The sequence below is a fragment of the Amblyomma maculatum genome, chromosome 1 (genome assembly GCF_055883805.1).
Source record: "Amblyomma maculatum isolate TAMU_Amacu chromosome 1, ASM5588380v1, whole genome shotgun sequence".
Classification (NCBI taxonomy): domain Eukaryota; kingdom Metazoa; phylum Arthropoda; class Arachnida; order Ixodida; family Ixodidae; genus Amblyomma; species Amblyomma maculatum.
In genome coordinates this window covers 171,662,661-171,677,145 of record NC_139344.1, presented here as the reverse complement: position 1 = coordinate 171,677,145, position 14,485 = coordinate 171,662,661, and the positions used below count along the sequence as shown (strand labels likewise).

The window sequence follows — 14,485 nt, the reverse complement described above, 5'->3', positions numbered from 1 at the left end:
ATGCAGGTGCATTACCCTTTTGCGACGCCTGCCGTGACGGCGGCGCATGGAAAGTGCTTTGGAGTACCCGCTTTATTTATGGCAGTTACGAGGGTTTACCTACAGAAGAAATGTGAGGATTGACAGCCATGTTTGTCAGTTCTTCGATTTTCCGTACTGTTTGCTCGGGCTGTTTTTTTTTTTTAATCAACGATGAAACAAACCCTTCACACATTCGTGGGGACAATGTTTGCAAACAGTGTAAGTTCGCCAGTACTTGTCTAAATGGGGCAAACCCCCCCCCCCCCCCCTCTCTTCTTCATTGGAACCGCAGATGAATCAACAAGTGTATCTTATTGTACGATCCCCAGACATGTAAAAAGAATTCCGGGGCTGGTAAATTTCAAATTATGAAATCATTGTCAAGAAACACGTGCTAGTTGCAAAGCGGCGCATGTTTAGATAACTGCTCGTGATGTCTCACTTTTCTGGTCATCTTATTGCTCAGAATATGTTTATTTATTTGTTTTATTTACATTACCCCTCAGGGAGGCATTACATATATTTTGAATATATTTCAGAAATATCATGTTGCGCTCACACTCTCGAGTGCTGCTAGTATGGCAGTCCGCTTTCTCAACGCACCTTATAGCTAAAAATGTCGCAACGAGAGTGCAGACTGGCTTGAAACTACAGCTCGCGGTAGTTATTATAGCTGGAGTACCATTACCAATGTACGCTTACTACCAGCGCTGGTGCATTCGCCTTCAGCCCACCTGCTCATGTTGCTGTATATAGCACAAGGAGCTCAATCTAAAACATCAATCTATTCGTTGTGTCGTCTTCTGACCTTGTGCTCCCATCCACGTTCCGCGCTGTTACCTCAAGATGCATAACCAACATGCCCAAGCTGCTATTCTAATGGCGATTTCCACTGGTCGATCGGAGCTGGGCGCCCGAGCCAACCTTAAGCGCTACAGAGTGAATCAGCCTTGGTCGACCAGCGGAACGTGTAGAGCGCGCGGCGGAAGTAAAGCTGAGCCGGTTTCGAAAGTTGTAGCCGCATCCCAGCGCCAAAATGTTTGCGGTTGATAAATAGGCAGGAGTGCGGCCCTCAACAACTTGCTTTCTCGTTTTTTTAACGCTGCAGACGTTTTTCGATAGACGCACTTCGACATATTCGCGCAAAAAACGGTGACATCTAGCGTCCTCCGCCGATGTCGCTGAAACGGTCAAAAACAGCCAAAAGAATCCAGCAGCATCCGGAAGTGACCGCGTCAGCGACTAGGACTTCCGGCGAGATCAGACTTCGGTCGGCGGATCGAGCTGGAGCGTCCCGAGTTGCCCCAAACGACCAGCGGAATACGCCCAACCTATCTTGGTCGGGGATATCGTGCTAGAAAAACTGGCCACCCTGTATACGCAGTGCCTGGTGTCATCGACGGTACCAGAAGCATGGAAGAATGCAAACATTATCCTCATTCACAAGAAAGGGGACTCTAAGGACCTTAAAAATTACAGACCAATCAGCTTACTGTCTGTTACGTATAAGGTATTTACTAAGGTAATCGCTAATAGAATCAGGACAACCTTAGACTGCAATCAAGCAAAGGATCAAGCAGGGTTTCGGAAACGGTACTCTACTATCGATCATATCCATACCATCAATCAGGTGATAGAAAAATGCTCGGAATATAACCAGCCCTTATACATAGCATTCATTGATTACGAAAAAGCATTTGACTCAGTTGAAACCTCGGCGGTGATGCAGGCATTGCGAAATCAGGGGGTAGACGAGCCGTACGTGAAAGTGCTGGAAGATATATATAGTGGCTGCACAGCAACCATAGTTCTACATAAAGAAAGCAACGAAATTCCCATAAAGAAAGGTGTTAGGCAAGGAGACACAATCTCCCCAGTACTATTCACAGCTTGTTTAGAGGAAGTATTCAGAGACTTGGAATGGGAGCAGTTAGGGATAAGGGTAGATGGAGAATACCTCAGTAATCTGCGATTTGCTGATGACATTGCCTTGCTAAGCAACTCGGGGGATGAACTGCAAATAATGATTGATGACCTAGACAGAAAAAGTAGAAAGGTAGGCTTGAAAATCAATATGCAGAAGACTAAGGTAATGTTCAACAGCCTCGGGAAGGAACATCAGTTTACATTAGGTAGCGAAATACTGGAAATAGTAGGCGAATATGTCTACTTAGGACAGATAGTAACCGCAGATCCGGACCACGAAAAGGAAATATCAAGAAGAATAAGATTGGGATGGAGCGCATTTGGCAAGCACTCGCAGATTATGACTAGCAGCTTACCGGTATCGCTCAAGCGGAAAGTATACAACAGTTGCATCTTGCCTGTACTCACCTATGGGGCTGAAACGTGGAGGCTAACCAAGAGAGTTCTACTTAAGTTGAGGACAACCCAGAGGGCTATGGAACGAAAAATGGTAGGGGTAACATTAAGAGATAGAAAGCGTGCAGAGTGGGTCAGAGAAATAACTCAGGTTACCGACATTCTAGTGGAAATTAAGAAGAAGAAATGGACATGGGCAGGACATGTAGTGCGAAGAGAGGATAACCGATGGTCGCTTAGGGTAACAAACTGGATTCCAAGGGAAGGAAAGCGTAGCAGGGGGAGGCAGAAAGTTAGGTGGGCGGATGAGATTAAGAAGTTCGCAGGGGTCAAGTGGATGCAGCTAGCACAGAACCGGGTTAAGTGGAGAAATATGGGAGAGGCCTTCGCACTGCAGTGGGTATAATCAGGCTGATGATGATGATGATGATCTTGGTCGACCAGTGGAAATCGAAATCGTCGTCCCGGAGCAACAAAAACAAAAATGGGGGAGGGGGAGGGGCGGTTAGCTTACCGTCAACGCTATATAGCCTCGTGTGTTTCAATGAAAATGTCTCCACCTCCCCCACCTCCACCAGGGAAAAAAGAAAGCGGTCAGCGCGTTATGAAAAGGAAAGTACGCACACCCACATATATCAGCGCGCGCGTTTTTGTTTTTTCTACTTTTATTACAACAGAAAAATTACCGACAATTACGTTACTTCCTAATGCGAAATTTGAGCGTATCTCATTGGCAGTTTCAGCTTTTCGATAGATTGAGGCAAAAATTTCGAGCAAGACATGTATGTACAGTTACAGAAAACTTTTATCTTATTTTTCACACGTATTTCTTCAAGAAACACTCCACTAACAGTTCTTGACTGTCATGAAGGAAGCTTTGTGGATCAGGAGTTCGCGTAAGGCAGCGTGTGGACCTGTAGGAGCGTTGCGCAGCGAAGAGATAGCAGCGACTGACTGATGCCGCTGACGCCGCTAGCGAGTCAAGTCAACGTGGCTGTGCGTTTCGGCTTAGGATGTATGCACCGTGATCCACTTGCACCGGAAAACACCGTCGCCGTCACAAAGGAAAAAGGTGGGGGGGGGGGGGGGACACGCAGCGGCGAATGGTGGCAAGAGCGTGCGCTGCCCTGGCTGCGGAGCTGGTTACGAGGGACAACGCAGACGGCGACGCGAAACGCAGGAACGGGCGCCAAAGAGCTGGGCTCTAAAACAAAAAAAAGAAAGCTGTTCAGCACGCCAAATGGCCACATCAGGGCAGTGCGAGGAAGTACATGTCCGGACAAATTCTAGGGGCAGTAAGTAACCGAAGGGACGTCTTGCATTATTCTTTTGTTGCACATACAACGACAGAAACGAATCCTTTGACTCCAAAGAATGCCTCAGTGGCAGCCAGTTATGCATGTTACCGTGGTTAGCGCGAGTGATTGCCGTTCTATGCTTGTTATGAAAGCAGGTGAGGCTGGTAGTGAATAAATAAATAAGTAAATAAATACATAGAAAGTACACTGGATTCGCAATGCAGCAAAGACATACCTCTAACCAATGAAGAGTACAGAGGAGATTCAAAGGGGAAGGGTCGAGAAGGAGCGGTCTAACGCGTTTGCGAAACTAACCCGCTTCTACTGGCGACGTTGCCTCATAACTGCCTGCTACCCTCCCCTCTCCAATTCATTCCCCCAAAATTTAGCCTGAATGCATTGTGGCAGCTGTGTGGTGCTTACCCTTTTGGTAGGTATTTCACACCTATTTCGCAATGCCGACTTTCCTCTCTAAGGTAAAATGAAATTGGACATTGCCCTTTTCTCAGCTCATTAGGTTACCAACGTCAGTTTCTATGGTTAGAAAAGCCCGAACTAAAAAGAAAAAAGAAAATGATTACTGTTGATTGAAACCGACTTTATTGCAATTTTATTATTTGTAATAACGTTTGATAAAAGTAGTTCTGCGCCAGAGAGCTCGCAAGAATATCCTACTATAAATGCTATAACTTCAAAAGTGATAACAGCTCAAAAGATGGGTATCAAAGGAAAGACAATACAGGTGTCGATTTCAGCCAGAGTTCATGACGAAGCCACCAAAGATGTATACTTCATCTCGCAAAATGTTTTTAGTACTGCGAAAGGCCCGGGCGCCATGGACCAAGAGCACTTGGACACTTGCGCGCGAGCGAGGCAAACGCGTTTCCCTTTTTTTTGTACTTTGTAACTAATGTACAAAGCTCCCCCTGTACTTTCTTGCTATAGCTCCCCTCTGCACTTCCCCTCGCTTTCCTCTCCCCATCATTTTGCTTTCCCGCCGGCTGCAGCTTGGGCGCTTCAGATTTTAGATAGCAGTTGAAGCGGCCGGCAGCACTCTTTTCCTTCCTTTTGTTTGAATAACCACTATCCACACCACCTATAATAGGCAATTGTGCTCCCACTGTCGCCCTTGCCGATTCGAGGGGTGCGTCGGAGCACAGTTACCTGTTACAGTGCGCATTTGAATGGGCCAGGGAGCCCCTGCCTTTCGCAGTGGTGTCAATCTCTTGTGAGTCAAAGTATAGTATACAAGGGCCACATAAATATCTTTCATCATATCGCACCTTTCCATTTTTGGTATCCACTTGAGCTATCATGAACATATGTCGACGATGTATCATCAACTCGCTCAAGCTTCCACTCTATCCAGAACAGTGAACAACAACAAAACGAGGTGGTACTTTTCATTTACGTTACGCACATTCGGTCATGGCCGAATCAAGCGGCGGCGGTCCGCGTCGCCACTCAAGTTCAGCCGTGGTAAGGCAAGCTAGCACCCCGCAGTCCTGCTATCCGCTGTGGTCAAGCTAAGAACAGGTGAACGCTTCCCCCTGCGCACGGCGGGGAGAAGAATGGGGCTTTGAAAACCCACCCTCCAACAAAAGACGGCTTCTCTACAAAGCGAAGGTTGGGTCCCTCGGCCAACGGAGGGTAAGGCCGATAGACACTTTCTCAGTCCTGAATCAGTGGAGTAGCCTGGTGGCAGAATTTGAACTAATTCCAAGATGGCCACCGTGGGACCCCCGCCTTAAGCAGAAGCGAAATGGAATACAGCTGACATATTTCGTGGTGTGTTTGGAAACTGTAAACGGCCTAAACTAATACATTCTTTTTCAGCGATTTCTAACAGTCTAGAGTTATCATGGGAAGACGAGAGTCACGCTGGCCGTACTGCCCGAATCCGTGAGAATCTCACTGCCTGTCGGAGGTTGGGCACACTACGAGCAGTGGCGCACCGCGCCAGCTCGGCTCATTCATACACAACCCTTCAGACACCACGCTCCACATCATGTTCTACTTGGCACTTGCTGTATTTCATTTTAAACTAGCCAAAAGACGAGACAGAGAATAGAAGCGAACGAGATGAGGCTGGCTTCTCTGTGTCTCGTCTTTTGGCTGGTTTAAAATGAATGATTACCAACTCGCCCAGTCGTTAACCTTGTTGCTGAATTTACAGGACATTCCCACGTCTGCTGCTGTGGTTTAGTGTAGCACGGGCGAACGCTGTTTATGTTGGGATACATGCAACATAAATAGCTTGAAAGTAAAAGATTGCACAGCCATCTTTGTAGCTAGTTTGTAAAGCATGGGATGCATAATGTGGAGGTCTCGGACCTCGACGGTGGCATGTTTCTTGTTATTGTTTTGTTTTTCTAGTTTGAAATGAGTTATTTTTCATTTAAGAGTAGATACACTGCTAATTACCGTTCATTACCAATGCAGATTTTGTTTTTTATTAGTTAATTATATGCTTTCCTCAATTTCATTTTGTTGGTTTGCATACCTGTGTCGTAACAGGGCCTTTATATATTTTTCCTTTTCTGCTAAATAGAAGAGCATGAGCCTCTCATATTCTGTGTTGCTTTGGGACATTAAATCCCATAAGCCAGAACAGCATGAGCCTCGTTTCTGGCTGTCGTAGATCTATTTCATTGAACCTCTTTGTTAATAATAAGCTTGTCAAACATACGTCAGACAAAAACATACAGTATTATGGGTGTGACACCTTGAAGGTGTCAATCATTACAAATGTCACAAGTGTTGGGCAGGCATGGAGGGCCTATCATTAATGTGTTAAAATTAGGGAGCTCCGGTGCCACTCAAGCGAAAACGTTAGAAACCACTGACAGAAGGCCATGGAGTAGGGCATGTGAAGGAGGAAAGGGCTACCCTTGAGTGCAGTCTATCCTCACTGAAGGGATTACTGACCAGTGCCTTGGAAATTTTATCAGAACAGGCATGGATAAAAAAAAATTATATGCACAAGATAGGGAGTGGAAACGTGCTGCTTATTGATGTGAACTCTGAACTAGTCTAGTGGTGCTTGAGCACATCAAAATGGTATAGTCCACATTTCTCGAGCTAAAATAGTCATGTTTTTAGTCAAACTTATCGTTTGGGCATCAAGTATAGAAACAAGCATTGCATTTTCTGCTAGTTTGTTCCAAATTGTTGCTAAGGTCATTTGTGTTATTTTAAACATCTGTACATGTTTTGGCTGTTAGCCTTGTATTTTCAGCAATGCATTAATCTTTGAATAAAAAGTAATCAAATAGGTTATTTTGGTATGTCAGGTATAAAAAATTCAGCTAATAAAATCATTTGACTTTAGAAACGTGTTCCAAAACAATTTGAATGCTTCAAAACTCCCGTTTTATAGCTTCAAAGTGCTCGAGCCTGCTTCCACCTCTCCAAGTTGGTTTGTGGTTCAGGTCATTATTGACAGTTCTGCATGACTGAATTGATGTCTTCAGTTTAGAGTTTTGGGGAGGGTTGCATCCATTGGGAAGAGTGAAAAATGCTGGCCGAAGATAAGGAAAGCTGCATTATGAAAATTCAGATTGCTATTGGGCAACCAACTCATGGATGATGGCACTTGAAAGCGTTTTGACTGGAGGTACTCGCACTGCTTGGGCTAGGCCAGTGCAGTACTTCATCTTACAGGAGCATATGCACCTAATTTTGGTCGCATTTTGCTCGTTAACGACATGCAAAACGTTACTCTGTACAGATCATCACCTGGTTTTTATCTTGAACCGCTAAATAATTTATAATTGAATTTTTGTCATCTGTTTCAGGGTGTCTATACTCCATTAACACACTGAATGTTAGTAGTGCTGCTACTGCACTTAAAATCAAGTGTTGGTCTCTGTTTGCAATATTTTTTAGCTGCTTTGAGAAGTATGATGCTCATGGACAGCCTCCTTAACAACATGAACTGGTGTATTTGTGATGAGGACCATATATCAAAGACAGCCAGAGGTTTCATGATGCTAGCATTGTAGCAACTGTTGTGGTGCTGCAGTTCGGTGAGGGATTTGGCCATCTCGTGGTTGTTGCCTGTTTGCTGTGGCCACCCTCAAAGTAAATAGCTATGGTCCTGTCACATAGTTTGAAAACTTCTTGTTACTTGTTTGGAAACTACTGTTTGGCACAAAATGACTTGTGGCTGCCATCATGTACGTTATAGAGGGCGAGCAACTACATTTGGGTGGAACAGTTCCTCATTCTTTTTCACAGCCCATAGGAAGGATTTCGCAAGTTTAGAAAATGAAAAGTCCACAGCCGAGTCAGTCGCAATTCTGGAATCATGCTGTGTAGTCGTCAAACGCTACAATCCGAGAGCAACGCATGTCGTCTAATGAACAGTGCAAGCAAAACTTCTTGGGTGCAGCAGCAAATGAAAATGTGCACACATGGTTTTCAAGATGTCTCAACGTTTATTTATATGCTTCACAACCTACCAAAGCCCGCACGCTTGCGTTATACCAAAGCACAATCAGCTGTCTGTTCTGATGTCTGTGGCTGCTGATGATAACTTCATATCAGTTCTTTACCACCCACGGTGTCCATTTCTGCTGTGCATGTGCACTGCAGTGATACATTGTCGCACGCATGCAGAGAGCACTAGTACTGGCCTTACTTAGGGTAACCTTTTCGCTGTTTTGGCTTTTCTCATTCTTGAGCTATGCTACATGGTGCACACTTTGCTTTTGGTCTGGTTCCTTTGACGAGTCATGAATTCAGCATTTGTGCTTCTTTCCTTTTTGAGGGTGTAGTGACCATATGCAAATACACTATTAAAATATATGAGCTGCTGCATAGTCTGCAGTCCTGTTATCTTTTTATTTAAATTTGGTACGTCTCTGAGTTTCTCTGAGTGTTTTGTTATTGTTCTGAGCTTGCATACTTTTGTTTTTTCTCCCCATGATAGCCGATCCTGCACGTGACTGATGCTAGTCGAGAGATCATAACAGCTGCCCACCTTTCAAAGCATGGCATTCCCTGGTCCAAGTTGACTGCTCCCTGTGCTACTGGCTCAACAGTGTACCCACAAGTCTGCATTTCACTTACGAGCGTAATGGCAACACACACACGTTGGCCATAGCTTCTGTGTCAAAATAAAGTATTCCTACTTATGTGCCTTTTCATTCATTGATAACGCACATGATTGGAGTAATAAACACTCCAGTGCCAAAACACCATGTTGACAAACACATTTATGTTTAGACTGCCTACCTTCTGCATTACTTCCCTTTTGTAGCCTACCTAGAACGGTATTTACTGTATGTGTCATAGAACCACATGTATTTCTGTTATTCCTTTTGAGAAAGGAAATAATCCGCAAAACCAGTGAAGTAAGAAAAGTTCTCAGATATGTTTCGTAGACAATTTTTAGAGGTAAGCCCAATGAAGATGCTTGGATCTGCAGACAGGGCCTGGTGATGGAAAGGCAAAGTGGGCGGTGTTTGTTGAATTGCATAAGAGTGGTTTAATTCAATGTTTTGCAGATGAGCAGCAACTTTAATTGCAATGCCCTTGGCTGTGGGATACTTACACCTATACTGTCGCCTCGTGTAATGCTCGAACATTTGGCAGTGCTAATCACTTTATTAAAATATTGAAATCTTAGCCCTTCAAAGTGAATTGTGTTCAATAGCGAGGTGACATGCGTGTAGCAATGAGATTCTAACCTTTTAATACGCTATTGCTGTGCCTCTATGCTACTGGGATGATAACGCAGCATACTAAAAGGGCATAAACAAAAGCGTGTGCAGTAATTCTTGCCATGTAGCAATAGTTGAAGCCCTCGCCTAATTTAATGTGACTGCATTAAAAGACCATATTTACCAAAAAAGGTAATTCGAATGACAAGGATGACTGGCAGATGGTATGACCGGATGGATTGGTCTGTGTGATGTGGGGACCATGGCATGGTCCAGCTTCCCACCCAAGCAGCTCCTTTGAGATGAGAAAAACTCGTTGCCTTTCAGAATCCCAAGTCAGATGTGCGAGTTGCGAGTTCATTTACATCATGTGGTAATTAGTAAACTTACAAACTGGTATGTGTGATAAAAGTGCAAGCTAAGATCGGTGAATAAACAAGTAGCCAACTAAATGTACAGGGATGAGGATACATGAGTCGTAAATGCTGTGGTATGTTCTCCTTAACAGCGGTGCTGAAGTGCCCCCAAAATATTTGTTGCATTTGCTCAATTTAGGTGTATTTCAGTTTCTGGTATAACCTTTACCACACTTTTAACCTTTAGGCACAGTAATTGTAAGTACAATCAGCAGTTTAAAAAAAATATAGAAAGCATTTCAAGATGAAAGTGTTCCAAAAAATTGAGAAATAGTAATGAAGTTATGTATAGCAGCAAAAGTTGCTACACTGTACCATCAGCATACACATGTGATCTCAGCCATTTTTGGAACCATAAATGCAGTATTAACTTCAGTAGTTTATCAATTCAGTTTCAGACTATCTTCATGTTTGACAAGATTTTAATGATGAAACCTTCAGCTTAATGCCTCTAGTAGCCTGAGTATTCTGAAGCATAGCATTGTTGCCTTACTTAATTGCTTGGCACACTTTCCAATTTTGCACTGTGAAATTTTCTTAAAGCCTAAAGCATTTGGCAGTACTCTGTCGGGAGCAAAGCAAGCTTTCGGAAAAGGAAAATAGAGTAGATGTCTCTGAGTGGACACCCCATGTGCATTGTGAATGAAACTATAATGAGCAAAAAAAAACCATATGCTTTCAAGCAAAGTATTGCAATGCTTAATATTACATAGAATTTCTCCTGGCACACACGGGGATTTGATATCTCAAGCTGCCAGTTTCCATCATGCAAGGACGAGATCTGCTAGTTTCTATACAGCACCTTCGTGCTTTCGCACTGGCAAGCCACATTTTGTGAGAGGGTACCTTTCTAAGTGGGCTCAGCTAGGCTTAACCCGATTTCCACGAAATATATATGGAAGGGTGCTTAAGCCAGATACTATCAGGCTTTACGTATACCTGCAGGTAAGGGCCCTGCCAACTACTATATTTAATAAAGAAAATTTGATATATCTAGTCGTCACTTAGTGTTTGTCATATATACTTCCTCAAGCACAATTAATAGTGGTCTGATCGAGCTGCTTGGTTGATACTAAAAATGAAAACGCAGCGCTGACACCAAACATAGACGGGCTACTGCTAAATTAAAATGCCTGGAGAGAGTGCAACGTAAATCAACTTAATCCCTTTCACTTCTTTCTTGTCGACTGCGACGTAAAGTATCGGCAGCACTTGTGCAGTGCTCACCTCTACAGACCAAGCATGCTATGCGTCTGGTCATCGACCGGCAGCTGTCGGCCGGCGCAACGTCGCCGTCGATTTTCCCAGTTACGCCACGCCCTCCGCGGCACGGATTCAACCCTCTTTCCAGTTTGGTTGCTAACGGCCATCAATTTTCGCTGATTATTACACTGAGCAGGTAAGCCCAGCTCTACTAATTAAGCACATAATTAAAATATTTTATCGAATTTAGTTTATAGCGCAGCCCTATGGCAGTCGCGCAACCGGCGAAGCGAATAAAGAGCACATCAGAGGATGAAAGTTCGACGATGCACTGGATTTGTTAGAGACCAACATGGAATAATTTGAACAAATTGTTCGATATACACGGTTATTTGGCTGCTGAATATACCATTGCTTGTAAATCCGGTCGCGCAAAATATATAGTAAAAAATTTACGTCTTTTTCCGCATTCTATATGTTCACAAACATATGCATAACCACGCACTGAGATCAAGCGCCACATGAAAATTCGCGCTTCCACTTCAGTTCGAATAACAGCTCTCGAGGTCAAATGTTCGAATAAGAGTCGCATTATATATGCTGTGTATGCGAGGTGGGTACGTGGGGGACGAATTAATCTGCACTCTAAGATGGTTCGGTTTGGTTTATGAGGTCCCAAAGCAACTCGATCAGGCTATGGATACACCGTATATAGTGGAGGGCTCCGAAAATTTCGACCACCTAGCTGGGTTTTTACCATGTAAGCTGACATATCGCGCAGTACACGCGGGCGCCTTGTTAGTTTTCGCTCCCATCGAAAAGCAGTCACCCCAGACAGGATTCGATACCACATCCTTGGACACAGAAGTCGAGTACGCCAACTGCACCAACACAGCGAAAGAAGGGGGGGACACTGCAGAAGACACTGTTGCGTTGTCGGGTGCTTGGTTTTGCTCGCGGCTGCAACGTTTTTGTGACATGGCCAAGCAGTCCCGTTCCGCCTAGCTTCCACTGGGCCATCGCAATTCATGATCAATCTCAACCTCCTATAAAATCGCAACCGTGCAATTCCTGGCACGAAGTCACCTCCTGGTCGAATTAGCATGGCTTACCCTGAGTCGCCAGACAGTTCGTGTATACACGCTGGCCAACAAAGACGTACGGGATCTGTTGGCTCACAACGGTGCACTGCAATGCCAATCGACGCCGCGTACACGCTTATGGGCGGCATGCAATTCGTTGCAGCCTCCGCTGCTGGTTACGCTGGTGCAAGTCGTGAAAAAAGAAACTATGCCAGCTTGCAAAATTAACATGCAGTTTCAGAAGTTGGTGCGGCTGGAGGCTTTTAATTGTGCCCGCGCATGCGGTGCGGTTTCTGCGGTGGTGTGCAGCAGGCAACAGGTAACACATGGTAACAATTAAGCAGGCGCTGGTATATAACTGATAATATACTTTTTAACTAGTCATGCGCACTATCTCATTCACTAACAGCTATAGGTTTGTATAGCTGAGGTCGCAATTTTAATATCTGTATCAGTTTCAGGCAACAGGTAACACATGGTAACAATTAAGCAGGCGCTGGTATATAACTGATAATATACTTTTTAACTAGTCATGCGCACTATCTCATTCACTAACAGCTATAGGTTTGTATAGCTGAGGTCGCAATTTTAATATCTGTATCAGTTTTTAATTTTTGGAAACACCATTATCGTCCCCGCTTTTAACATATGAATTTAGGCCGCGCATTGCAGAAAACGAAACCTCTCGGTAGAGGATAATTTAGTGCGCGCGGCATATATATGTACGCTTCGCTTGCCATTCCTCCTGGGCGCTCCCGAACATTATGAAAGGAGTGACACCCGCGGCGGTGTGTGGGGCGTATTGAATCGTAAAGATCAGCATGCATGACTAGCATGGCGATTTACGCTCACCCGCTGTATAGTTTCGGTTTCGCCTGTGTACGGCCGAAACTACCCGAACATTTAGCGTAGATAGCAGCGTACTGATCCGAAGTTGTCACTTGCTCCTTCGTAGCGCCCAGGAGGGACAGCAAGCTTCGGGAGCAAGGTATACCCTCATATATGAAGCAGGCTCATAAGCGTGCCGGGTACCTAGCTCTATGCCAGGTGCCTCTATTTTTTTTTTTTCGAAAATTAGAGGAGGCTATGGCCAGGTACGCGCTCGATCACCACAGTGGTTTCGATTTAGCCCGCGCACGGCAACGGAATTATGTTTTGGGAAAGTTTACACTGATATATATACTGACATGGGCATCAGCATGACCCCCTGCATATGGTGCCAACAGATTCTTATTCACTGAAACTGCATTGTCATAACACTTAGTGACATAATTTGTTCATTCTAGAAGGCCAAACTCTTGGAAGTATAAATTTTAGGGCTCGTGTTACTAAATCAAGGAAAAAAGTATGGGAGATGGAATAAACCCCACCCTTTACAGCCCCCTTTACTGATACATTATCACCAGGTTTGATTTGGTTGTTTAATCTGACGCAAAAAATTCATTAGAATAGCGATAAATGGACAGCAGAAGACAAGTAGTTCAGTTTGGTAGTTAAAATCTTAAGGGTCACTGTATCAAATGCTTTTTGAAGATTAAGAAAAGGTAGCCAATTTTATTTGAGTTGACCATGCCCATGCTTCTCATTTAGTGAATCAGTACCAGTTATGCGATGTTAGGAAGATAGTGAGAGACCGGAAAGCGTGGCGTGATATGGTCCATACGGTCACGAAGAGTCGGACACGACTGAACTGAACTGATATACAAAGCATTCCTCATCACCTAATGGGCCAGCTCGTCAAGACACTTACAGTAGTTGCTTAACTGTGGCTGCTTCCTCTTTGTATGAAATGAAAAACCAACTTGAATTTGAGGCAAAAATCTCTAAGAAAGGAAAAGGTGCGAGTACTGAGTCATCAAAAGTGCCTTAAAATTGAGAAACTCGCTTAAAATCAAGATACTTGGCTTCAGTATATGCAGCCAAAGAAGAAACAGAAAAAGGCTTTTGAAATGTCAAAACAAGTGATTTTAATAGCACCCCCAAAATCCAGCAAGAGTACTGGGCAATTTTAGAGTGTATGGTTAAAGCAGAATTCATTTTACCCAAATTTAATACTCACCTTGGCTGTTCTGCCAATGCCAAATTTTTCTAAAAAACTGCAACACTTAGAAGCACAATATCTTGTTCAAAAAAAGCCTAGCCCTGAAGGCTATAGAAGCACGATCAAAAGCGACTATTCAGAGCTTCATTGTAACTATCCAAAATATAAGTTATGAACTGCAAAATAAAACGACCCTAGTTTAAGGTCTAATAGTGTTTTTTTTAAGTTTTGCTCCCAGCTATGCTGGTCCCTACAGACCTTTCCTCGACTCTTTAAACTGTACTTCAAGACCTAGTAGAAGTAGTAGTGATAAACTTTATTTGGATACAAAAATGAGTGCCAAAGAGGTTCGCAAATTGCAGAACCAGAGCCATCTGTCACTTCAACATGGAGGACTCCAGCCAGGTACACCAATTAAAAGGAGGAGAGTCAATAT

At 43.9% G+C, this 14,485-nt stretch overlaps 1 long non-coding RNA gene across 1 annotated transcript in view; it reads left to right on the top strand.

Moving 5' to 3' along the window:
* The window catches only part of LOC146204878 (uncharacterized), a 33,922-nt gene extending 25,143 nt beyond the window's left edge, over positions 1–8,779 (top strand). Inside the window, exon 3 of the long non-coding RNA XR_014704068.1 lies at positions 8,575–8,779. This is a non-coding gene — a long non-coding RNA (uncharacterized LOC146204878). The remainder of the gene's footprint in view (positions 1–8,574) is intronic.
* Positions 8,780–14,485: the final 5,706 nt, after the last annotated feature.